General features: G+C 57.0%; 1 protein-coding gene across 4 annotated transcripts in view; it reads left to right on the forward strand.

Moving 5' to 3' along the window:
* The window catches only part of PLXNA1 (plexin A1), a 125,824-nt gene that overhangs the window by 28,454 nt on the left and 73,584 nt on the right, over positions 1-23,786 (forward strand). The gene's annotated exons all lie outside the window — the stretch shown is intronic.

Raw genomic sequence — 23,786 nt, forward strand, 5'->3', positions numbered from 1 at the left:
TGGGGCCGGGGCTGCAGGCAGCTGCCAGCTCCGTCCTCGGGTGACTCCTGGAGAGGGGGATGCCGCCGGGGTTTGTGCTCCTGCCTCGCGCGGGATGGATGGGGATCAACGTTTCCACGCTCCTGGCTCTCCGACGGATGCTCCGGCGTGGTCACGCAGCCTTGGGGAAGGAGACGAGGTGTCAGGGGGCTCCCTCGCCCGAAACCCCACTCCTTCCACCCGCTATGGCCCTAGGCTTTTTGACTCACGAGCCATAACCCTCTTTTTTTTTTTTTTTGTTCTCCCCCCGCCCCGCATCTGCTCTGCTCTCTGCACAAAGCCGGCAGGTGAGCGAGGCCTGGGAGCCTGGCTCCCGGCCAGCCGGGGAGGCAGCAGCAGCAGCCAGCCCTGCTCCAACCTTCCCCGCCAAAAGTGCTGACGGTGCACGTCTCGCCTCTCCCTGGCTCCGGCACCGGGCGCCCGCAGGCAGCACGCTGCCTAACACCCATCCATCAGCCCGCTCTGGCAGCCGCGGAGCCGCTGACGGGTAAGGCAGCGTTGCCGTCGGGCTTTGCCGGTGTCGGGGTAAGGTGGCTGTTGGGGAGCAGCATGTTGCAGAAGCTGGAGGAGGCTCGGGGATGGAGGTGGATCCCCAAGACCCCGTGTCTTCAAAAGGGCTGCTGGACGCGAACCTGGCTTCTGTCATCACCTTGAAAAAGGGGTTTGAGGGCAAAACGCCTCTCGGCAGCCCCCTGAGCCGGCTCGGTGCTGCTCCGCGGGGTGTGCTCAGGAGCTGGCGGGTCTGTGTCAGCCAAACGCCGCAGCATCGCCTTCGCAGCCGGTCCCTGCAGACCGTGCCATGCCCTGGCAGGGGCTGCCACCCTGGAAATAGGGTGGAAATAGGGCTGGGAAAGGAAAAAGCAAGAGCCTGCGGGTTTGTGCCCGCATGCCGTCGCTCGTCCTGCCCGTTGTTGCGGGGCCGTGTAAGGCAGTGGTGGCCGTGGCTCAGCAGCGCTGGGGGAGCCAGATGGAAGAGCGATGCTTTGGGGTCGTTGGTGGGGACGCTGAGCCCCCGTAAACCTCTGGCGAGAGTCGCTAAGGGCCTGTGTTAGGAAAAGGGGTGTGTGGACTTGCCCATTGCTGGGCAGCGAGCGCTGGGTTTTCCCTCCTGGCTGGCAGGGTTGGTTTGGTTGGTGAAGCATGAAGCTGCTGAGCATTTTCTTCTGCATCTCTCTGCTGCCAAATGTGGGGCTGTGACCCCTATTCTGCTGGGAAGAGCGGGAGCACGACTGTTGCTTTGGACCTCGCCTCTTGCTGGGGACCTCTGCGGTGGCCCCACGGAGACAGGGCAGGGTGAAAAGCCACCCCATTGAGATGGTAATGAGCTGGGAGGCCCCAGCTCTGTTGGGTCCCTCCCGTTGGAGCCATTGTGCCTATTCACTAGCACAAACACTGACTAATTTTGGCTTTTCAGGTGGGAGAATAGCCTCGGCCTCCCACCAAAGGCAGCTGAGGAGGAGGATGCTGGGAGCCCCGCAGCTCATCAGGAAGGCAGCGGCTTAGGCTGCGAGTATGCCTGGGTGGGAAGGGGCAGTGCTGGTGTCCTGCATCGCCTTTGTGCAGCCCCATTAACCCAGATTTAATGGTGCCTGAGGAATTTGCCCTGAGCCCTTGGCCCGCCGGAGGAGGGAAGGAAGATGCGTGCTCAGCAGGGGCCAAGCTGGTTTCGATGTTGTCTGGGTCCCTGCGTGTCCCAGCACTGCCTCAGGTAGAGACGTGACAGCAGGGAAGGTCAGCCACCCCCAGTCCCCGTGGGCTGACCTCCCCGCTTCTCCCCTCTGGACTGGGAGGAAAATCCGTCATAACTCGAGAGCGAGGTGGAAACGTGGTGCGGCACTTGGGGATGCAGGATGTGGACCCCAGCTGCTGGAGCCCACCACCCATCTCTGAGGCTTTGATACGGGTGGGGCTCTTTCATCTCCACTGCAGGTCCAGGCGGGGATGGTGCTCAGCCTGGAAGAGCTGCTGTTTGGCCTCCGTTATCTTCTGCCCTTGTCAGTTATGGGCTTTTCTGAAATGGAGCAGAACAGATACTAATGGCAGGCTGGTACTAACAGGGAAGGCAGCAGGAAGGTGCCCCATGGGATTGGCATTGTGGGGTGAAACGCGGAGGTGGAGGAGCCGGGGCAGGCGCTGGGTGGTGGTAAGGGTGCAGACCCCTGGGACTGAGCCCCTGTTTGTCCTGGGGGCTGACTTTGTTGGGTGGTGGGGTGTGGGACAGGAGTTAAACCCCAGTCCCATCAAGTACGCAAGAAGCACCCGGGGTGGGACCGGAGTGCTCAGCCTGCATCTTGCCTGGGTCATACTTAGCCTGCGTGATACAGGGCAAACAAACCTGGGGATCAGGGCTGTGCCGGTAATCCTGCCGTGCCTCGTGGATGAGCACATACCTGGGAGCTCTGCTCATCAGAGCGACGGAGCTGTGGCACTGGGTTTTAGATGTGCCGCCCAGCTGAGGAAAGGCGTCTCCCAGCCTTGGGGCCGTGCGTGCTAATCCTGGCTTAGGCCACCACAATAAGGATAATGCTTAGCCTTTTACACGATGGTGCTTCATGATGAAATGAGTTTGATGGGTTCTCGCTTTAATCCCTCAATTGGACGCAGTTGTGTGGCTGAGGGTGAATTGGAGGAGGCTGGTGGGGAGAGCTGGGGCAATTTAGCGGGACAGAGCATCTCAGGGGGGGCAAGAGGAGGATCAGAGCCCCGAGTCCATGGGATGGACCGCAGGTACTGCGTCCACTTTCTGTTCCCTTTCTACCCAGAATGGAAACATTTCCCATTCTTACTTTTTTCCTCCATTTTGCCTTTCTCTTTTGTCTCTCCTACCACCACCAGTGCTCAAAATAGCTCCGGGTGCTGCACACCAGCCCCACATTCTTTCTCTCCTGCCCTTTGGGGGGTCCTTGAGGTTCCTCTATCTCACTTCTGGCTGATTGGAGGAGTGGTGTTAAAGGGGTTTGCACTGAATAAACCTTCCTGAACCCTCCCCAGCTGCTTCCAAGCTGGGAAGTTTCCCCATAACCCCCTCTCTCCCTTTCCTTAGCCATTGCAACTGGGTCGAGACTGGAGGGGGCAAGCGGGGCTGCAGTGAGGTGCAGCAGGGGACGTGACGGGCAGGGGGAGTGCCATTGTTTAGGGTTTGGCACTGGATTTTGGGGCTCCCGGGTGCTTTCCCTGGGTGGCCCATGCTGTACCAGAGTTGATCCTGGCACTTCCCCACTCTTTGTGCGCCCACGGGCCAGCCGCCGGCACGAAACCTCCCCGTGGCAGTGAGAGCAATTGTCTACATGGGAAGCAATAGTGAGAAAGTTTTATTTAATGGATGCTTAGTTCTTTTAATGCCATTTAGCAGCTGGAGAGAAGGAAGAGAGCCAGCGCCGTGTGACGAGCTGGCTCTCTGCAGACCGATGACGGGCTGAGGTGGTGGGGAGCATCCCTGTGGTCTGGCAGAGAAAGGCAGGATAATGTGATAGCGCTTTAATTTTGCCATGCTTTGTGCTCTTGAGGGCAGCATTGGTCGGTCGCTCTGTGCTGGGACAGATCTGGCATGGCCAGGGCGCTCGGTGCGGGGATGCAGGGGATGCAAGGAGGGGTCGTGCCAGTACAGCCAGTACTGGGGGAAGCATCTCCCTCCTGCCGTAATCCCTGTACGGGCAAAGGAAACAACGCCAGGCTGAGAAAAGCCCGCGTGGTTTTTATTAGCTACAACCCTAATGATGTATTTTGGATTGCTCTCCTGCGTGGATAAAAATTACCAGACCTTGAACAAAGGGAAAAAAAAAGGTCTCTCTGACCTTGAAGCTGTTCGTTCACTCGTCTTCATTTCATTCCCCTCGGCTGGGGATGCGGGTCAGTTTTGGGTGCTATTTATAGTCCGCTTCTCTTGACGGTTTTCTTTACAAAGTGAAAGGTTGTCACCTTTGTTTCTGATACTGCAGAGAGGAGCTGCTCAAGGGAAAAGGAAGAATAAATGAGAAATTTTTCAGAGTGTTCTTGTATGCGGCAAAGCTTTGTAATCTGGAAAGATCAAAAAGCCCCAGACTGCTGTGCCGAGCTCCTCGTGCGGATGTAACCAGGGTCCGTGCTGCCTGGAGGGGTACGGGATGATGCTCTGCCACACTGGCTGGTGGCTGCCGGGACCAGTTGGAGCCTTTATCCACTCCAAAAAGCTTTCTCTTCCTGGGCAGCCTCGCACGCCTCTCCATATCTGGCATGGGTGGCTTGGGTTGAAACAGCATGTTAGCTTAATTCTTCCCTTCTCCCTCCCCCGTGAAAGAAGCCATGGCTGCGTTTCCCACCTTCACCGGAGCTGCCCACCCAGTGGAGTCCTGCTGCTGAAATGGCATCACCCGCCTGCGCCTGCATCCCCTCCTCTGGCCCTGTCCCTAACTGACAGACTCGTTGAAACAACAAATGTTGCCATAATTTAATTTTCAGGCAAACAATAGTCCAGGGACAATGTTAAATTCATGAAACTGGCTTAATGCGATGACATTTAATGAAGCAATTTGTGCGCTACCACGGCTGTGCGTGGCTCCGGGGTAGCGGGGATGCTGCTCCATCCTGCCGGGCGGTGCCTCCTTGGGAACAAACGGGGGAAATGATGCTCTGGGGGAAAGGGGTGTGTGTCCTGCTGCTCCCCAGGCTGTGTGTGCTCTTGGGGTGCAGCTTTCCCATCCTGCTCCCTGATGCTGCTGCAGTGCAGGCTGAGAGCCAGTGGGTCCAAGCTCTGTGGTTTGGCTGGGAGGGGAAGGGTTAATGAGAGTGTTTTGGGGCAGGAGGGGGCTTGCTCTCTACAGGATCTGCCTTCCCTGGTCCTTTCCTCCCTTTGCCTGGAGCCCTGGGAAGGTCCCTTTACCCTCCCAGCCCGTGTGTGTGTGTCTGTGTGTCTGTGTGTCCGTCCATCCATCCATCTGTCCCTGCTGGGGCCTTTTGCTGGGGGCAGAGCCAGGGAATTGCCACCCAGGACTGGGCACCAGAGCAGAGGAGGGTTTGACAATAGATGGGTCCAGGCAAAGGGCTTCTGGCCATCCTGCTGCTGATCTCCTACTGCTCCTGGAGACCTCTTGTCCCTGCTGGTCCTGGGGATGCTGCTTGGTGAGGGCAGGCAGAGTGCTGAGCGGGGAGAGGAGCCTCGTCCCTGTGCTGGATCCGTGTCCTGGAGGGCTTCTCCTTGGGAGCGAGGAGAGCCATGCAAACATGCTCTCTTCCTCCAGCCCTTGCTTTGGGGTGCAGATCCTAAACCTGAGGTGCTGTAGCACCCCATCTCCCATGCATGCAGCACTGGCTCTTCCCAACAGCGATTGCCTCCAGGTGCACCCTTGGTTGCAGTATCCACGGGACTGTAAACTGAGGCTGTTCCCTTTGTAGCAAGAGGTGGGAGTGATGCTGCACTGGGAGAACACAGGCTTGTCTTTGGGGGAGTAACGGTTTGCACAGCAGGTGAGAAGCAGCAGTTTGGAGGGCGAGGAGCCTGGCTGCTTGCTTCAGAGGTGGATTGGATTTGTGCCACCCCACCAGCATCCCTCGGGCACCGTGGCATCAGTAATGCGTAGGCTTCTGCTGTGTCCCAGGAGAGGTTCCCCTGCCGTTTCTTTCCCCTCAGTGATTGACAGAGCCCCGTAGATCTTAATTATGTGCTGGCATCCGCAGAACAAACCTGGTGCTGCCATAGCTGGAGGCTTAATGCTGGCAATGCTGCTTGCTGGGCTGGGCAGCTGTGGAGGTAAGGGGCTTCCCTGCCTTTTTGGGGACAACTCGTTGTCCTTGCCGCATGCGACAGGCCTCAGGAACTGCACGGGTGGGAGCTGGGGCAGTGGCGGGTGAAGGGATGATGTTAAATATACGTGTGGATGATTTTGCTCTGGCTGTTCTCTGGTGAAGCTCGGGGAGAAGGGATCTGGAGACACATGGATGCTGTCTCCTTCGGGGTGGGACTGGGGTCCCATCTCCCACCCCAAAGGAGATGGTATCCATGTATCTCCAGCAGGGCTTTTCTCACCTGTAGAAGTCCTCCTCAGCCCTCTTGCATCCTGCCAATCCTCCCAGCAGCAACCCCTACCAAAACCTGAGCTCCACCAAACTCATGTCACTGGTGATGCTCTTCCCAACCAGGACTTAAAGCTAAGTTTTCACTGGAAGATGCATCAAAATCCTTCTGAGGGTGGATTTTGGGCTTAGCAGGGGTGCTCGTGGGAAAGCTTGATGTCTGTACAACAGTTTGCAGTCCTGGAAGCTGTGAAGGCAGCAGGTCTGCTTGTCTCAGGCTGGGTCAGCCCCTGGCTGTTCCCTGGTTCCCCTGGCTTTTTGCTTTCCGTTGATGGCGGTCAAAAGTTAACCAGTAGCTGTTGAGCAAAATGCAACTGAAAAAATTCACAGAGGAAAAACATGATGCAGTTTTGATGTATGTGTGTGTGTGTGTGTGTGTGTGTGTGTGTATATATGTAATTATTTTTTTTTAAAAGCTTCCAAAAATAGGCTTGTGTCTTGGCCAGGGTGACTGCGTTTGTAATTAGCTATGGAAAGCAGGTGTCTTAGCGAGGCTGGTACATACACAACCACGCAGAAAGGCTCAGCATCCCTGGCGAGGAGGTTAGGATGTGGGACCTCGGGGGTGGTGGGCATGGCTGGAGGGCTGGGGGATGCAGGCAGTGGGCTCCCGTTGTGTGCTCTGTGCTGGCAGCTCTCCTGGCAGAGGGAGGGGAGCAGCCTCTACCCCCCTGGATGGAGATGCTGGATGGGGTTGGGCTCACCGCCACCACGCTTTGTTTCATGGGGGCGTGATGCATGTGATGGTTTTTGTAAGAAATGAGCAAAGTACTTTGAAAAGACCCAAACCCACAAAAACTGCACCTCGCCTGTGTGGGCCGTGCCAGCTGATTCCCACTTTGAGCAAGGGATGGGAACTTCCCAAATTGAATTCTCCGTTTATTTCCCCAGAGTTTCTCCGTGTTACTCTCCCTCTCTTTCTGGTATGTTTATGAGCCTCGAGGGATCTGGTTTTATGCTCAATGTTTAAAATTAAAGATGTGTTTCTCTTCTAGCAGGTGAGATAAACACCCCCGGTCTCAGCTGGGGGTTTCCTTCCTGCCTCTCCTTCCCCCCCTGCATCTGCCGGTGGGAAAGTGTGAGCCCGCGGCTGGAGCAAATAACCTGGGAATGAGATGCCTGGGCTCTCCTCCCACGGGGACGAGTCGGCTTTGATGCGGGATGTGTGAGCTTTGGCTTCTTCCTCCAGTGCCGCCTTGTTTTAAAAGAGGGCAAAAATTGCTACCTTTGGCATGGGCTTGGAGGAGCAGGGAATGGGGCGGCGGGGGGAGATATGCTTGCTGGAGCTTCAAAGTGTGGTTCACCTCGGCGACTAAGGGCATGCCGTGTGATGATGCGGTAACGCCGCTCATCTGCAGGAGGGCTCGTTAAGTTGCGGTAACTTGGTTGTATGGCAGCGTCAGCGTTTCTGGCCAGAGGCTGTGTGGGGGCTGGCACAACTTGGGGTGGCATCTACCGCCTGTGGTCCCCGTGGGGTGTGCTGCTTGGGGTGCCTTGAGAGTGTCCCCCTGCGCCTTGTCCCCTCTTTAGCCACTGATCACAGAGGTGGAGAGCAACTGTGTCCCACTGGCTTAGGGGGAGGCGGAGGGGCTTGCTCTGTGCCCCTTCATGGAGTCCAGCATCACGGCACGCCTTCCCCTCTGCAGCCTCATCCTTTCAGACCGCAGTCGGGGATGTCTTTCCACCTGATGCCTGCTCACCCGGGCTGCTGAAACAAGACCTGGGCTTCATTTTGGAAAGGGAAGCAATTAAAGAGCATGCAAACAGCTGTGGTCCTCCCCGACACCACATCCACCCAGGTGGCTGTCGGTGCCTCCCTCCTGGGATGGAAGCGTCTCCGCACACCTCTGCTTGGCTTCGTTTCCCCCCCCCCATGTCCTGCTGCACTCATGTGAGCATCCTCACCGCCATGCTGTGAAAGCCTTGGCTATAAACCCAGCCCAAATCCCCGAGAACATGATTTTTCGGCTGGGACTTGGCCCACCGTGCATTTCTGAGTCAGTGCTGGAGGTGGTACCGTATACCTGCAGAGCCGGGGTAAATTTGCAAGCATCTAGTGAGCACCGAGTCTTGCCCTTGGTGTCCCTGCTGCGGGTGGCAGCTCTAGCCAGCCAAGGCTGTTGAGTCAAAACTGTTGTTTCCGACCCTCCTAACCTCCCTAATTCTGTTTATGCTCGTGAGCAGAGAGAAACAGAGAGAGTGAGTGAGCGGGTTTTTAATGGCTTGCAAGTTTCTGGTGATGTTTTTCATCAGGAAAATGATAGTCGTATAGAAGCAATTAATTGGAGGAAAAGTTTATGGTAATAAATGTCAAGAATGTTTCAAGGATGGTTTGGATGGAATACATTTTTTTTTTTTTTTAAAGCCTCTCAGTAAAAACAAAAACCTTGCCCTGTTTTGAACCTTGCCAAAGAGAAACAACTTCAAAACTTCAATTTTCTTTTTTTTGGGGGGTGCGTGTGTAATGTTTAAGTGCTTTTTTTGTCCCCCTCAGCCTGTGCTCCTTAAACAAAAGCATGTGTTTTCCTGGCGTGGCTCCCCAGAGGCAGTTCTGCCGGAGCGGAGGGCAGGGGCTGCGGAGGTGACGGCCGCACAAGTCCAGGCAAGTCCTGGTTTTTGGCAGGAGCTGGAGTCCTCCCATTTTCGGGGGGGAGGGTGGACGGGGGTGGACTGTGGTCAGTTCACTTCTCCTGCCTGCGCCGCCCGTTTCTCCTCTGCCATCTGCGGATGGCGATGCCCGCAGCCAAAAGGAGGAGCAAGCTATAGGCATGCGCGGAGTACTTTGATATCCTGGGGCAGAAGGTGATAAAGGAAAAAATTAATGCTTCAGAGTCATGTTAGTGCCTTGGCTGCCACTCCCTGTGCAGCCATCGTCTGCAGCTCGTGGGCTGTTGGTAACCCTGCTATGCCTCTTGCTCCCTAGAGCAAGTGAGGGCTTGGGGAGGTTGGCATGAAAAAAATGACATTTTACGTGGGAGGTGATTTCCTAGGGGGGGTGTCTGTCTCCGTGCGTGGTCCGAAACATCCCTGGGATGCTGCGGCTGCGTGAATCTGCTGGGAGCTGCGCTCACCCCAGTGCGGCCGAGCCCTGCTGCGCGCTGCCTTCCAGCCGCAACCGTACCTTTGGCCCCAGCTGCGGGGCTGAGCGCTGGTGTGTTTTTCATAAAGGCTCTTAATCACATACAGGATGTTTCTGTTTGTTCAAGCAATGAAATCACACAAACAACCCACCCCCAGTTTGGCTTTCGCAGAGCATCAGCTGCTCGACCCGAGTCCTAGGCAGAGCCGGAGCAATCCTCCCCTCTCCTCCTCCGGCTCTCGACCCGGCAGAGCGGCGAGAGCGCGCCTTTCATGTTGCGGACATGCCCTGGAAAGCCGCCCGGCACTGGGGACGGGATTAGATTAGGGCTGGGAGCCGGGGCTGACTCATCGCTGGGGCTCGCGCTTGGCCGAGGTGGCGGCAGCATCTCGCGGGAGCTCGCGGCGAGGCCGGGAGACCTTGAGCCGGGACCAGCCCCACGTTTTGGGGGGCTGGGTTGCAGGCAGGCTCCGTGCGAGCGGCGATGCCAGCTCAGACCCTCTCCGAAGAAGAGGGTGGTTGGTTTTTGGGTGGGTCGGAGGTGGGTTGCAGGCGCCGTCTCGTTCCCGGGTGCTGGGGTTGTGTGTTTTTGCATTACCCCAAGCAGCCAGCCCCGGATGGGGACGTTGCAGACCTGCCGTTGCGTCGTCGTCTTTTGCTTTGGGCTTCGTCCTTCGGGGTATTAAGCGGAAGGAGAGCAGGAATGTGTCAGGATGGATCGAAATAAAAAAAAAAAAAAAAAAACCCCTGACTTTTTTCACCCCTGTTGTGCTCATCGGTCCCATTGCTGCCGTTTCCATGGCAAAGCAGCGGGCCCGTAACCCAGCCCGCCCTGTGCTCCTCGCCGTTTGGAGGAGCAAAAAATCCTCGGAGACGATGAGAATAATTTAACAAGCCATTAACGAGAGTGGGGGAAAACACCGGAGGAGCTGGAGCAGGGTCGGGGCGGGGGTGCAGGGAGGCAGGGCTGGTTTTTGGCAGGGAGCAGGTCACGTTGGCAGCCTGCTCGCCTCGCCTTAGATGTGTTATGAAGTTTTGGAGGTTGCTTGAAAAGTGTCTGGGGAGCGGTGGCGAGCCAAACGGGCCGCGGGCCAGCTCGCAGCTAAACATGTTGTTGTGTAAAATTGCAGTCAATTAATTTAAGACCTGCCAATTTCAACTGCAAAGCGCTAGGAGGTTCTGTCAAGTTTTCAATGGGATAAAAAGGGGGAAGGGGGGATTAGTTTTCAGCACTTGGAAGGGCAAATAGCGATCCTCTGCCCGATCCTGCAAAGCACCTCCTCCTCTCTCTGCTGCTTTTGGTTGCAGTAAGCTTGCCGCCATTGATGTGAGAAGTCCTTCTGGTGTGTGCCATTGGGGCTGAGACGGCTGAAGGATGGCAGCCAGAGCCCAGCGAGGTGCTGATGGCCATTTTAGGGCCTGGGGAGGCGCTGGCTGTGGGGGGATGACCCAGTCCCCTTTGGCTTTGCACTACTCCACCTCCATAGTCCCATGGGGAGCATCCCCTCTCCGGCATCCCGAGGTGGTCTTCCCCAAACTTACCCGATCCTGCAAGACTGGCCTGATTCTTGGCATGCTGGGCAGCACACTGGCTGTCTGAAATAGAGGAGGAGCTGGAAAATGCTCAGGGCAAGCCCAAGAGATGCCCCACGTCCTGTGCGTGCAGCCCCAGAGGTCAGAGCGATCATTCGTGATGGGGCGTATAGACTGGTACCTGCCATGTGAGAAGAAAACCCGCCCTGGAGAGCTGACGGCCGGGTGGGCATGGTGCCTGAACCCCAAAAAGGCTCATCCCCCTCGCCTTCCGTGGTGGCAGCAGCATGGTGCTGCACAGAGCCCCTCTCTCTGGATGTGCCCCGCTGCCAGCTACTCCCCGTTCCCCTCTCGTGCTGCAGGAGCGTGGCACCTCTGGTAAGGGGACCCTGGCTGGAAACTCCGGCTGGTGTTTCGCTGTGTTTGCAGCAACCTTCATTAGAAACGTGTTTCCAGGGTTCTGGAGAGCGTGTGTTTGTACGTGCATCTGCGAGCTGGGTTTTCTTGGTTTTATTTTTTTTTTTTTCCTTGTTATTTTTTTCTTGTTTTACAGCTTAATGAAACTTCTGAGAAAGTGCAGCTCTGCTTGTGAGTAAGAGTCATGAGACTGGCGGGGCAAGCCGGCTTCGGCTGTTTCCCTTGGGCTGCTTGCAGCCAGTGGTGGGGCTTAGCTCCTTCTTGGGGCTGCTTCTGCTGGGGACCTGTGCAGCTCCGGCCGTGCCTCAGCTCTCCCTTGTCCTTATCCCAGCTTGCTTTTCCATCTCCGAAAACACCATAGCTTAGATTTACACACGCGTGTGCATGTGTGTGTCTGTCCTTTCCGTGGTTTCATCCCAGGGCTTTTGCCGTAGCCTCTGCCATCACGGCTCTCTGTCCCCAGGACAACCTCTTCAACCGCTGTTGCTTTTGAATTCGCCACCGAAGGGTGCAAAACCGCCTCTCCCAGACTTCTGGGGCTCTGAACCAGCTGTGCACCCCACCGTGTCCCAGTGTTTGTGCTTTTCTGTGCAAGGGCTTTGCTCTGGCTTCAGTGCTTGCGTGTGATAGAGCTACTGTGTGTCCCCATGGGGCTGCAGACTTGCTGCTCCTATTGCTGGGAGGAGAAAGGATTTGGAGGTACGTACCTTGAGAGCCAGGCACCACCGTCTGCGGACTTCCCAGAATATATTTAGGGTAATTTTCTCCTGCTTTGCTGGGAGCTTGTTAATATTTCACTGGGGCAGCCTGCAAAGCGCATGCCTCAAAGGAGGGCAGCTTTCAGCAGCTTTGGGTTTAGCTTTTGGTTCCCCCAGCTTTTGCTATAACTCGTTCTGTGGTTTTAAAAATAGGTAAAAAAAACACCTGGCAGGTGAGAAAGCCTGGGCAAAGCCCACTAGGCCTGCCATCGCCTGCATGTCACTGCCTTGCTGAGCCAGCTTGCGGCTCTGGTGTCTGCTCAGCTCTGCTCTTCCTGCTTTGGCATTTGGGGGGAAAAAAATATAAATTCAGTTTAGTTAAGGGAGAAGGACTATCTGGATGGATTGTGAGCCTGTTTGGGTTTGAAATGGCTGGGAGGGATCCAGTGCAGCCCAGCAGTGTCCTGCTGACACCAGCCCAGCGCTTAGGAAGGTGAGATGCTTTCTGGGGATGACTTTTCGGGGGTTTTGGGGAATTACTTTTGCCTGATCCTGGGCTCCACAAATCGGAGCAGGATTGGCCCTCCAGGAGCAATAACAGAAGAATTACTGCATTGCATGGGCGTCTTTATGTGTTTTTTAAACCGTGACTCCTAATTATAAATAATGGCTGCGATATGAGATATGATTATGATGGATGGTGATTCTGTATTCCATGTGCATTAGCGGCTTTAACCTTGCTGGGGTAATTATGTCTCATTTCAAATTCTGATACTATTTATTTGAGGTAGGGGACTGGGAATTTAATTTCTACTGCTTTGTCTTTTAGTGTTATTATTATTTGAAAAGGATACCTTCGCAAAATTGTTTTTTAATCATTCCCTCCAGTTGGCAGCACCAGTTCATTAATATTTTCGGGGCCCGCGCGGGGTTGTTTTGGAGATGTTTGTAAAGGTAGATGTTTTGGGGGTATGTGAAGCTGAGGGCAGACATATAGGAGAAGAGCTTCTCCTTCGAGACACCTGCGTGCATCCTGCCGGCTTTGGTCTTCCCAAAGCAGCTCTCTTTGGCCTTTTGCACTAGTTGCTGCTCTTGACCTTCGTGTCTCTGCCAGCCTGGGCTCCTTCCTTGCATGAGGTCTCCCAGGGGTCCAGGCAGGAGCAGGCAGGGCTGAGCCATCGTCCTGCCTGCCCCTCTCACTGTCTTTGACGGCACGTTTAATTAAAAACCACATCAACCCGAAGATTGCGCACGTGGTCCTTAATCAGTTTGAAGTCTCTGTGAGAATAAAGTAATTATACTACTCGTTTGGTTACAGTAATTAAAACTTTAATTAACATCATTTCCCACCCCTTGGCCTCCCTCTACAGATATTCAGGCACGCAATGGGTGCCTGACAGGGTTGCATCTTGGGATAAATCTGTTTATCCAGGGGCTGTCTGCCTGTCCCCATCTCCGCTCTCTCCAGTGTCGGCCCAGCAAGGTCCGGCTGTGCTTGGTGCTTGCCTGTCTTTCGCCGGGTGCCAACCTGCATCCCCAGCTGGGAGCAGCTCCTTGGCCACGGTGCTGGCAAGTCGTGGCAGGTGGCAGCTCCGCTTGAGGTCCCCTGGCAGTGGTGGGAACGGTGGGGAGGGTGGGAGGTGTTCCTCAAAGATCATCTGAGAACTTGGTTTTGAATGCGGTGTGTGCTCTGATCTGGTCTTAGCAAGAGCCGGGCTTTCAAAGAGCAGCCCCACATCCCCAGGAGTATTTTAAGTTAGCTGAGGTTATAACGATCTGTGGCCGAGTGCTGTCGCACCTGGAAAGCTCAGGGTGGGCTCCAGCCCCCCTGCACCCCGGTTTACCTCCCGGGTGAGCCCTGCGGTCACCGATGGGCTCTGCGTTAGCCAACGGGACCTGCCGTTCCCTGACAGCCTGAAGAAGGGATTGCTGCCTGGAGAAGCAGGGCAGGGAGTTGTGCATCGGTGCCAGAGGAAATCCATACCGTGTAAAACCTGAGCTCTTAAATATCTCGAGCAGCATCCTTAGGGAAAGCAATCTCTATATGGAAATCTTCTCAATCTCTCCTTCGAAATTGCTCCTATCTGCAGACTGAAGAGCGTAATTTTCATCCTGTTTTTGAACAGAGAGCCCACTGCAGAGAAGTGGTTTTCATTGCTCCAAGTTCTGCATGGTGGGGAGCCATGGCCCCATAGCTTTCCCCTGGCCTTACGGAGCCGTGGAGAAGGGTGTAGTGTAGCCAAGGATGTGGCTCTTGGGGTTGGAGATGCTGTAGGAGCGCCAGAGGTTTAGGGTGTGGGAACGAAGCCTTAAAATGCAAACAAAGGTGAGAGCGGGGAATTTAGCAAACAAGTCAAGAGCTCAAGGTGGAGTGAGCAAGAGGGTCTGAGTGTATTTGAAGCAAAATATTTGCAGGCACTCTCTGGTACACTCAGCCCGAAGCCAGGCTTAGCTGGCTGTTATCACTGGGAACACCAGGCATGGAACAGTGGAAGATTTTGTCTCTAATCTTGGAGGTGCTTATGTGTGGAGCAGGGACTGTTTCGGGAGGAAAGGCAGAGCCTGGAGTTTTGATCGTGGTGTGTCAATAGCAGAGATGTTGATCTAAAAAGAAAAAAAAAAAGCGTGGCTGTAACTTTCTGCCTCCTCCTGATGCCATGGGTTACGTTCCCATGAAGTATATCATGTGATGCATGATTTTGTCATTGAATTTGTAAGAGATTCTACATGTCCAGTCCTGCTGCCTGCGCTGGGTGTTAATATTTAATGTTGTTGCTGTGCCCTGCGATATTTAGACCGTGATCATTTATTGCTTATCAGCTTCTCCTGGGCAGTCTGGTGTGATTTGTCCATGGAGATAAAGCACCAGGACAGCCCAGAGCTGCAGTAACAAGAGGCCTGATCGTTAGGAAGGGATCAAAGCCGGTGTTAAAGGGGTGAAGCTGAATCCCCCTGTGCAGTCAGTGTTGTCCTTCTCCCTGGGTGGAGGTGAATGGGCAGCGGATTTAGTTCCTATAATATCCCCCTTGCTGCAGTGTATTGTTGCAGCAAATGGCTTTCGGCTTGCACACCGTGGAAATAACGGCTGGTACATTTATGTGACTGGAGCTGAATGAATGGGGAGCTGCTGAGATGGGGTTGCAGAAGGCTTTAGATTCTGATGGATGGATAAATCCAGATGCAAGCCGTGGTGCCCTGCACAGACAGCCCCACCGAAATGGGGGCTTGGCTGGTGCTGAGTCTGCCTGTGAGGCTGCTGGGGTGGGAGGGGACCTGACCGCGGGGAGTACCCTGAAGCAGACCCCCCCTTTGGAGTCTGTCCCTCTGCAGCCTCCCCTGCATGGGCTTCTCCTGCTGCTGGCTCCCCTGCTTGCGAGACCGGTGGCCCCTGCCTTGTCCTCAGGCAGCTCCTCTCCTGCTGCTGCGTTGTTCTAGGGACCAGGAAGGAAACAGCTATTTTCCTGGAGCCGAGGGGGGAGGAAGGATCCAGCTGATCTCCAGCTGTGTTGCAGCCCCGGGAGCCTGTCCTTCCTCCCCACCGCATCCCTGGCAAAGCCTCGCTGCCTCCTCCCTGCCTTTTGGGATCCCCTGACAGAGACCTGGAAAGGGGAGCGTCCCCATCGCAGGCAGCGGGGGCGTGAGCCCCTGGCTGTAGGCATGTCCCAAGCTGCCAGAAGGGCGAGGGTGGTGGGACAAGCCCTCGGTATTCGTGCTGGGATTATCTTGGTCTGGTTGCGTGGTCAGAAGTGCGGCAAGGCTTGGGAAGGGGGGCTTGTGCTGCCCTGTTGAGCTGAGCATTGTTGGGAGGAAAATAAGTGGTGCTTTGGATTTGCAGGAGAAATAGCAACTTCTAAGCTGTGGAGAGGCTGGGGATGGCTGCTCTGGGTCTGTTCTGCTTGCTGGCCAGGGCGATGGGCTGTGCATCGCAGGAGACTGGTAGCCAAGGGTCCGGGCTGGTCCCCATGGGACAGAAGGATGCGGTCTCCTTGGAGGAGCCGGTGCCTTGGCAGTGAAGGGATGGCTTTTGTTTGGAAAGCTGAGTATTGAGTCCCTCAGGGGAGAGCTTTCTTCCCAGGGACTTCTCTGGGACATTTAGGTATTAACTCGCCCCAGGCTGGTCACGTGCAGTCCTAGTCCCGTGGGAGCTTGAGGGGTGACACATTGCCATGGCTTCAGTATGCCCGGGGCCTGCTGGGACGCTTGGGATGCCTACGGTAATTATTAAATGGGGGAAAAAAAAAAATTCCTGTATTTCTGTGACGCGCTCTGCCCTTCACTCCTGTCACCCAGGGCTTTTTCTACACGGAAGGGAAAAGTGGGACGCAGTGAGAAGCTCCCCATCCCATTTTGCTGTGTGCTTTTTCTGCCCTTACCTTCCCTTTTGCAGGGCTAAAATTCCTTCGCCATCCATTATTGAGCTCTCCTACCTGTGCAGCTCCCTCCTCTCTTCTTGTCGCTTGAGAAACAGCAGGACCCGCTTACCTGCCTGCCTTCCCCTCCCTCGAGAGGGATGTGTCCACGGTGAGGTGCAGTGCTGGGGTTTCACTGTGCATTTACGCTGGAGAGGGCACAGCTGGGTGCAGGCACCATGCTGCTGGAGGGGTAGTTTTGGGATGCTCTATCGCTCCCTCCCTGGGGAACTGATGCTCCAGTGGCTGCTGTGCTGCCCCCGGGGATGCCCTGGAGCTCCAGTTGGTTCTCTTCAGCCGTGAAGCGTCTTCGAGGTAAAGCCCTTGCATTGCATCCAGAGCGTGTGGGGTCAGTGGCTGCACGCATGCTCCGTGCACAGGTTATTTTGCCTCACCGTTGCTTGGCTGAGGGTCAGCAAAGACCAAGGACTGCCACCCTACTGGTCCACGGCATTACATGGAGGGGTCCCTGGGGTCCCCCGTCCTCTGCCCGCTCTTCCCCATGCTGCTCGGCAGCTGCCAGTGCCTCCCGCCCGGTCCCCGGCAGCCCCCAGGGCAGAGGCTGCCCATCGATTCGCTTGTCGGGGGCCCCCCCTGTGACCGCCTCAGCCCTGAGCGATGCTGATTGGGAAATAATTGCAATAATAATAGAGATATTTTGCTCCTGAGTGACTAGACGATACGAACTGGGCGCTGAGCCAGGAGAGTTTTGAAGGGCAAAGCTGGTAAATCAATGGCTCGAGACTGCCGGAGCAGCTTGGGGGGGACAGGGACGGGTCCTGGGGCTTTGCTGGGGAGGGGAGCAGGGCAAGTGCCTTTACCTGTCCCATGCTGTGTGGCTCCCAACTGGGGTGGTGCTTGTAATTCCCTTCCCTTATTCATTGTCAGTCCCTCCTGCACCCGGGTTTGACTTTGGTGAAGGTGCTGCTCCTGTGCGGTGCTCTGGCACTCGCTTCCTCTTTCCAGCAGTTAGGTTTTGGTGCAGAAAGATTGTAGAGATTTTTCTGACAGTGTTTTAGTTCTGTCAAAATTGCTGGAATGGTGTGTTGGGCTGTACTTCCCTGTCCTGTTCATGGAGCAATGTGGGCAGACCTGGTCAGGGGAGGTTTTGGGAAGGTTTGCAGATGGTGGGTGCGGGGCCAGTCAGTGCTGTGCCATGCCGTGCCGTGCCGTGCCGTGCCACGTGGGCTGGTGCTGGTCTGGCCGGCTCTGCCGAGCCTGCTTGGTGTGGGGGAATGCTGCTCGTGTGGGTGGCTGAACAAGAGGAAAAGAAGGAAATGAGTTTGAGTGAAAGAAGGCGGCGGTTGAGGAGTTTTGGGGAAGGTGGTGCTGTGTTTCGGTGTCCTGCTGGGCAGGGTCACCCCCCTGCCTCCCCCTCTCCCCGATCTCCTATGGCAAACCCCAGTGCCTTCACGCAGTTCCCACCCCACCTCCCTGGAGAGGTGCGGCGAGCGTGTCTGTCCTCAGACCACATGGCCAAGCTCGGGATACCACCTGGGGATGTCGCACCTGCAATAATGTGCACTTCGAAACCAGTTATATGAACCGGTGTCATATCTGTCAGTGTCGGCGAGTCACTGGCATTTGTTGCTGTTATGAGCATTGGTTTAGATTAAGTATCTCCTTGTTTTTTGCTTTATTATACTGATATAATTGAAGTCCCAACATTCTCCAGCTCAGGGTGATGTCGGGCCCAGGACAAAAGTCTTGCTTGTATTCATCTTTATCAAGCGAATGTGTTTCACTGAGTGGAAGTAGGCAGCTCAGCTCACCCCTTTCCCTTGGTGGGTTAGTGACGAGGCAGCAGCATCCCAGCCCTGTGTGAGGGGCTGGCAAAACCTCCTCCCCACGGAGGAGGCCGGGAGGACAGCAGACACCTCTGCAGGGCCCTGGCGTGCTGGGTTCGAGCAGCAGGCAGCTGCCTGCCCGTCTGGGAGGAGGCATGTGTCTGATCCGCTGCCGGCTGGCGCATTCCTGCGCGGGCAGCTGGCGGGGCCGGCAGGGAGGGTGGCCGGCCAGGGGAGCGGAGGTAGCCGGGGTGCTGGCAGCCAGCCCGCCCCGCATAGCTGGGATGTTTCTGCAGGGCCATCCTGTCCCCGGTCCCGCGCGCGAGCCCTTGGCAGATGCCTCCCCAAAGCTCTGCCTGTGCCCCTGCTGCCAGCTGCCCGTACCCTTCCTGCTGGGCGCGCGGCTCCTGGCCGGCGGCACGGAGCAGCTGTACGGTGAGCCCTGGTAAAGCGTGGCTCGGGATCTCCCGGTGGCAATTTTCCTGATGCCTGAGCAAAACCAAAGGCGAATCCTCATCACCCGGGATGCCAAAGTTTGGTAACCTGCCGTACAGTGGGAGGGAGCAGGAGCCACCGCCGTCTCCTGGCCGCCTCCCCGCTCTTGTCCCCCGGCACGCCGGTGCCCCCCTCTCCCACAGTACCCAGCCCCCCCGTCCCCACCGGCTGTGCCCCCTGGGACAGACGATGCCGCGGCCCTGCAGCTGCTACAGGCCACGCATTTCTCTGGGCAGCCCCTGCACCTTCCTGGGTGGGGGGGGTGAGGGAAGAGTAATGTGTGTCCCCCCGGAGCAGCTGATCCGGGAACCTCATTTTAAACCCCTCACCCTCCTTTGGAAACCGGAGAGGGGCATGCGGGCAGCAGCTGCTGGCGCTGCTGGTCCCCAGGGGATGGCTGGCTGGGGGAGGCATGCGGAGGGGCAGCCAGTGTCCCTGTCCCCACGCCGCCTGCTGCCTCGGGGTGAGCCCAGGCTACGTGGCAGGCTGGCACCCCAGGGAGGTCGCCGTCCCCAGCCAGCCCCCCTGGCTGGACACAGGATACTCCCTTTCTGGCTGTAGGCTTGTCTGCGCACTGTTGTGTGACACCACCAGGCAGCTGCCACCTCCGCCCCGGGGCGGCCGGGCTGCACGGGTCCTCTATTGCCTCCAGGAGGTGGCATCATGGGTTGGGGGGGGGGTCAACTCTGCCAAGACCTGCTCCTCTCCTGGTTTTATTTGCTCTGTCCTGTGCCCTTTGGGTGGATGGTGCCAAAATCAAAGCAGAACGCTGGGGGTGTTAGCACGGCCCTGCTCCCGCGGAGCGGGGATGCGCACCCACTGGTTTGGGTACAGGAGCCCGGGGCTTCGGTGGTGCCTGAGATGTGGGCACCAGTGGCATGGGGAGGGGAAGGTTTTGGTCCCGGGGCTGGGTTCTGCCCTCTGCACGTGTCAAAGCATCTTCCTCCTCCCAACTTAGTGATGTGCTGCAGAGCTGCTCACCAGCAAGAGTATGGGGCAGGAGGGGACCAGGACACAGGCAAAGGTGGGACAGGGACCTCGATCCATCATCCTCTCCTCACAGCCCCGTCTTGTCCCCCCCCCAGCTCAGTCTCTGTCCCCGATGGACATTGCTGGGGCTGGGGGACTCTCCGCTTCCCCCAGCGAGTGTTGAGAGGGAAGCGGGGAGGCTTTGAAATGCACTCCTGTAAATAAGCCTTTCTTTCGTGTTGCCCGTCAGTGCTGCGCGAGCCCCGTGGAACTGGAAAGGGTCCCCGTGAAAAGGCTGCGGAGTGTGTTTCAGGCAGATAAGTCCCTGCCTTTGAAGTGTGGCAGGCGGGCAAAAGCACCCTCCTCTTGTAGCTGCTGCCAGCCACTGTGAATTAATCACAGCCCTGTACAGATAAGAGTACAAAGCCCGGCTGAGCACTTCTCCTGCCCGGAGGAGGGGTCTGCGGGGGACCGCTTGGGACCCAGGATGGGGGCTTGAGAGCCTGGAGGGGGTGAGGTGGAGGGCTGGGGAGGGAGAGGGACTAGCTGCGGGGTGGTGAAGAGTCCTTTCTTCCTGGTGGTGGGCTTGGGGGGTGTCCCCTGCGGTGAGACTGGGTTCCTTGGGGACCCTCCACGTGTGCCCCCAAGCGCATGGTTTTGGTCCCGTGGGGAGGCGGTGGCACACCCCAGCACCCCTCGGACCCCAGCCAGGCTCCTGCCAGCGTGTGTTAAATCCAAAAGCAGCCTTGGCATGTCTGCAGCTGCCTTCCCTCTCCGGCTGTGCTTCCTCCCTCTCCGCCTGGCGTCCCTGGCCCAGGCTGAGCTGTAAAGCCGCGTCCTCCACCGCCGTCCTCCTCCGGACCCGCTGCCAGCGCTGGGTGGCTGCCAGGTCACGGCTGCTGCCCTTCGTTCCTGTCACTGCCCGTCTTTCCGAAAGGTGGCCCTGGGGAGATGCTCCCCTCTGGGTGCCTGTTGCTGGTGGCTGTAAGGACGTTGCGAGGTTTTCCCCTTGGCGTTTTGGCGAGCGAGAGTCGGGCAGCGGTTATGGCAGTGGGGAGGTGCCTCCTCACCTGGACAAGCCTGGAGGGTGTCTTGCCAAGGGGAGCAAGCGCGCTGCAATGGAAGGAGCCGTCTCTCCTCTGATGTGTTGTCTCTGCCCTCCTGGTGCTTTCGCTTCCCCTTGCCTTTCATATGGGTTTTAGGTCCCAGCCTTGTCTTGCAGAGCTCCTCAGGGCAGTGGCTTTTCACTAGCACTGGCTGTGGTGGGGCCCAGGCCTTGCAGAAGCTTCTGGATGCTCCAGCATCATGGTTTGTGAAGGAGAGCCGAGCTTTGGAGGGAGCATCGGGCTCGAGGCAGCAGCAGGACCGGCTGGTGCTGTTGTCTGGCTGTGACCCCGCGCCACTGCACGCTCCTTAGCAAGGCAACGTGCTCTCCTCCTCCAAAACCTGTATGGGATGGCAACTCCCTTCTCCAGCCAAGACAAGGCCACCCCCGAGGAACCCTCTCTGGGCCTCCTGGGGGAGGATTTTGCCTCTGCCCAGCCGGGGCGTGCTGTGCACCGTCGCTCGTTACACCGAGGTCCCCGGGGGTTGAAGCGTTGCACGCCGTCCTTTCCCTCATCGTTCCTTTTTCGGGGTTCTCCGTGGCTGGCCTAGGAGGTGAGGGACCTCTCGGTGAGGTGAGATGCCTTTGCATCTCCTGGCCTTCTGCTGCCTCCACTAGCCCGCTCGGCTTCTGGGGGACCAGGTCTTAAACCGTCCCCTCTTCAGAGTGAAGCTGTGCTGGGTGCTCGCCCCATGGGGTGGGCTCCTCGCTTGGGTGGGGGGGGTGTGTGCGTGGGTTTCTGGCACAGCAGCCTCTGGGCTTGCTTTGAGATGATTCACCCCGGCAGGGAGCTTGTAATTTCTTGCCTCTGGTCTCCTCCGTTTACTTAACGAGGCAGCAGCCCAACAAGCCGCCCCTCGCTCCTGCTTCTCCGCCTTGGCACGGTCCCAGGGTCCAGCCACCCCCCGGGGCTCCTGCCAGCCCCTCGCAGGAGGCAGCGCTGCCGAGCCGCTGCCCGAAGCCAGCCCGAGGCAGGCAAGAGTGAGGGCAGGAATCCTGAGTGAGAAATTAGTGTGAGTAATTATTAGTATTGGGTAATTATATCAGCGTCAGGATGAGGAGAAAGGTTAATAGGTTTATTTATTTATTTATTTTTGGTAAATGTCTTTTCCCCCGGGTGGGAAGGTAGGCAGGGTAGGCAGGAAGGAGCGTGTTTCCGAGGGGGCTGCTCTGATTAAACCGCATCCTTTCCTCCTTCCCCTGCTCCCAGCTACCCCGCGGGTGTGGGGAGGGGGGGGAAGTGGTCCCTCCTCGCGTCTCTAAGAGATGGGAAGCACCTTGCGCATCCCCTGTGCTTCTCCGCCGTGTTACGGTCCAAAGAACCTGTCCCCTTCCCGCCGGCCAGGATGGGTAGGTTCCCGTTGGGCTAATCCAGCTAGAAGGGCCCTGATGCCGGGTTCCCACCTCTGCCCCTACGGCAGCGGGTGCTGTGGGCAGTCGGGTCCTCCTGGCATGGGATGACGTTGGGGTCTACCTGCTGGTGATCTCCTTGTGGTGGGGAGGAGCAGCAGGATGGGTTCACCTACTACGAGCTAACTCAGAAACACCTTCCGTGCCCCACCTTTTGGCCAACCAGAAAACAACTTGATTGGCAGGTCTTCCAAATACCATTTTCCTGAATCCCAGACCCGCTTATAGAGCATCCTTAGCGGGAGGAGAGGTGCCGGAGAGAAGGGTTCCCACATGTGCATGCCTGGGGTGGCCCCGTGCCCCCCCACCAGAGCACCCTGACATGTGGCAGGCTGGGCTCCAGCCACGTTTGACTACTGAGAATATTTTTAGGTTCTTCCTGGAGCCTCAAATTAACTGGAAGTGCTTCACGTCTGTTGTTTTTTTTAATACATCTCTTTCTCTTTCCCAGCACTGTGCAGTGCAATAATGTAATGGGGAAATTACCCCGCTAGTTAAAAATTACTGCCAGCGCGACATCCAGCCATAGATCTATTTTAGAACCAGGGTAAAACTATATCGATTCTTCTGTGCCGCAACTGCGGCCCATAAAAGGGTTGGAAAGGTGCGTTTGTCACGTTGCCGTAGTGAGGGGGAAGACGGTGCCTTGCTGGGGAGGGGCGATGCTCCCCTTTACCCTCCTCCGGAGGGCTGGCTTGGACAGGACTTTGTAGGGGAGAAGCTGAGAGCCGGGAGGGGAGCGACCCGCAAGGGGATGCGGGGAGGCAGGGTGGGGCTCTGGGGGCGATGCTGGGTACCACTGAGCAACGGGTACCGCAGGGCAGGGGCTGCCATGTGGCCCTCTACCACAGGTGTCTGGGGCTTGACCTCCTCTGATGTTTGGAGTAGGAGCAAATGTGGTCCTGGACCTGGGCAGAAAGACCCCCCCAAAAAGGGCAGGCAGAGGCTTTAGGATGAGCTTTCAGCATCTCTGGGTTCCCCAGCACACAGTAGTACCCAGGGTGGGGGCGATGGGGCGCACAGCCTGTGTAGGGGTCTGGCAGAGGATGCTGAGAAGGCAGGTAAGTACCAGGACCAGTTTGGGTTATGGCAAAGGCTCTTCAGTCCTGTGGCAGTACGTATGGGGGGGTTTTGGCTGTGTCGTGGGCTCCCAAGAGTTAGCCTGGCCCTGCATGCCCAGTTGCCATGTACCCCTGGGGAGAGGGCGGCCCCTTTGCTCACTGCTGTGCAGGACTCACGCTCTCTGGTTGCTCAGGGGTCTCTTTCTTAATTAAATACATTTGTTTTGTAAAACTGCCTAAAAATAATCCAGGGCTGGTGCATGCAGGAGGCTGGCGGTGAATCAAAGGCGCCGCTCTAATTAAACGGGCCCCAGTTTGTTTGTGAGCCGCATACATTTCCATGCTAATCAGCTGCACACCGGGATCCTGCTTTCCTGGTCCGTATCTTCCTGATTGGGAACTATGCAAATGCCAGTGGCTATTTATTGCAGGAGGGCGACGAGGTGGCCGGGATGCTGGGGCAGCTGCTGTGGGGGGCACAAGGGCTCGGGCATGGCTGTGCTGGGCCGTAGGAGTGGGTGCAATGATCAGGGCAGGGCTGTGGGATGCATTTTGGGGGGTGCTTCAAAACAATGGATTTGGCCCCGTGCAGTGGGGGGGATCCTGAGTCCTGTGGCTGGGGGTGCTGGACTGGCTCCCTGCATGTGCTGGCAGCAGTGTGGAGTCGATCCTGGGCACCGTTTGCTCCGTCTCGCTGGGCACGCTGCTTCTCCACCTGCCGCTGGGTTTTTTTGCA

The sequence above is a fragment of the Aquila chrysaetos genome, chromosome 20, assembly GCF_900496995.4.
Source record: "Aquila chrysaetos chrysaetos chromosome 20, bAquChr1.4, whole genome shotgun sequence".
Taxonomy (NCBI): domain Eukaryota; kingdom Metazoa; phylum Chordata; class Aves; order Accipitriformes; family Accipitridae; genus Aquila; species Aquila chrysaetos.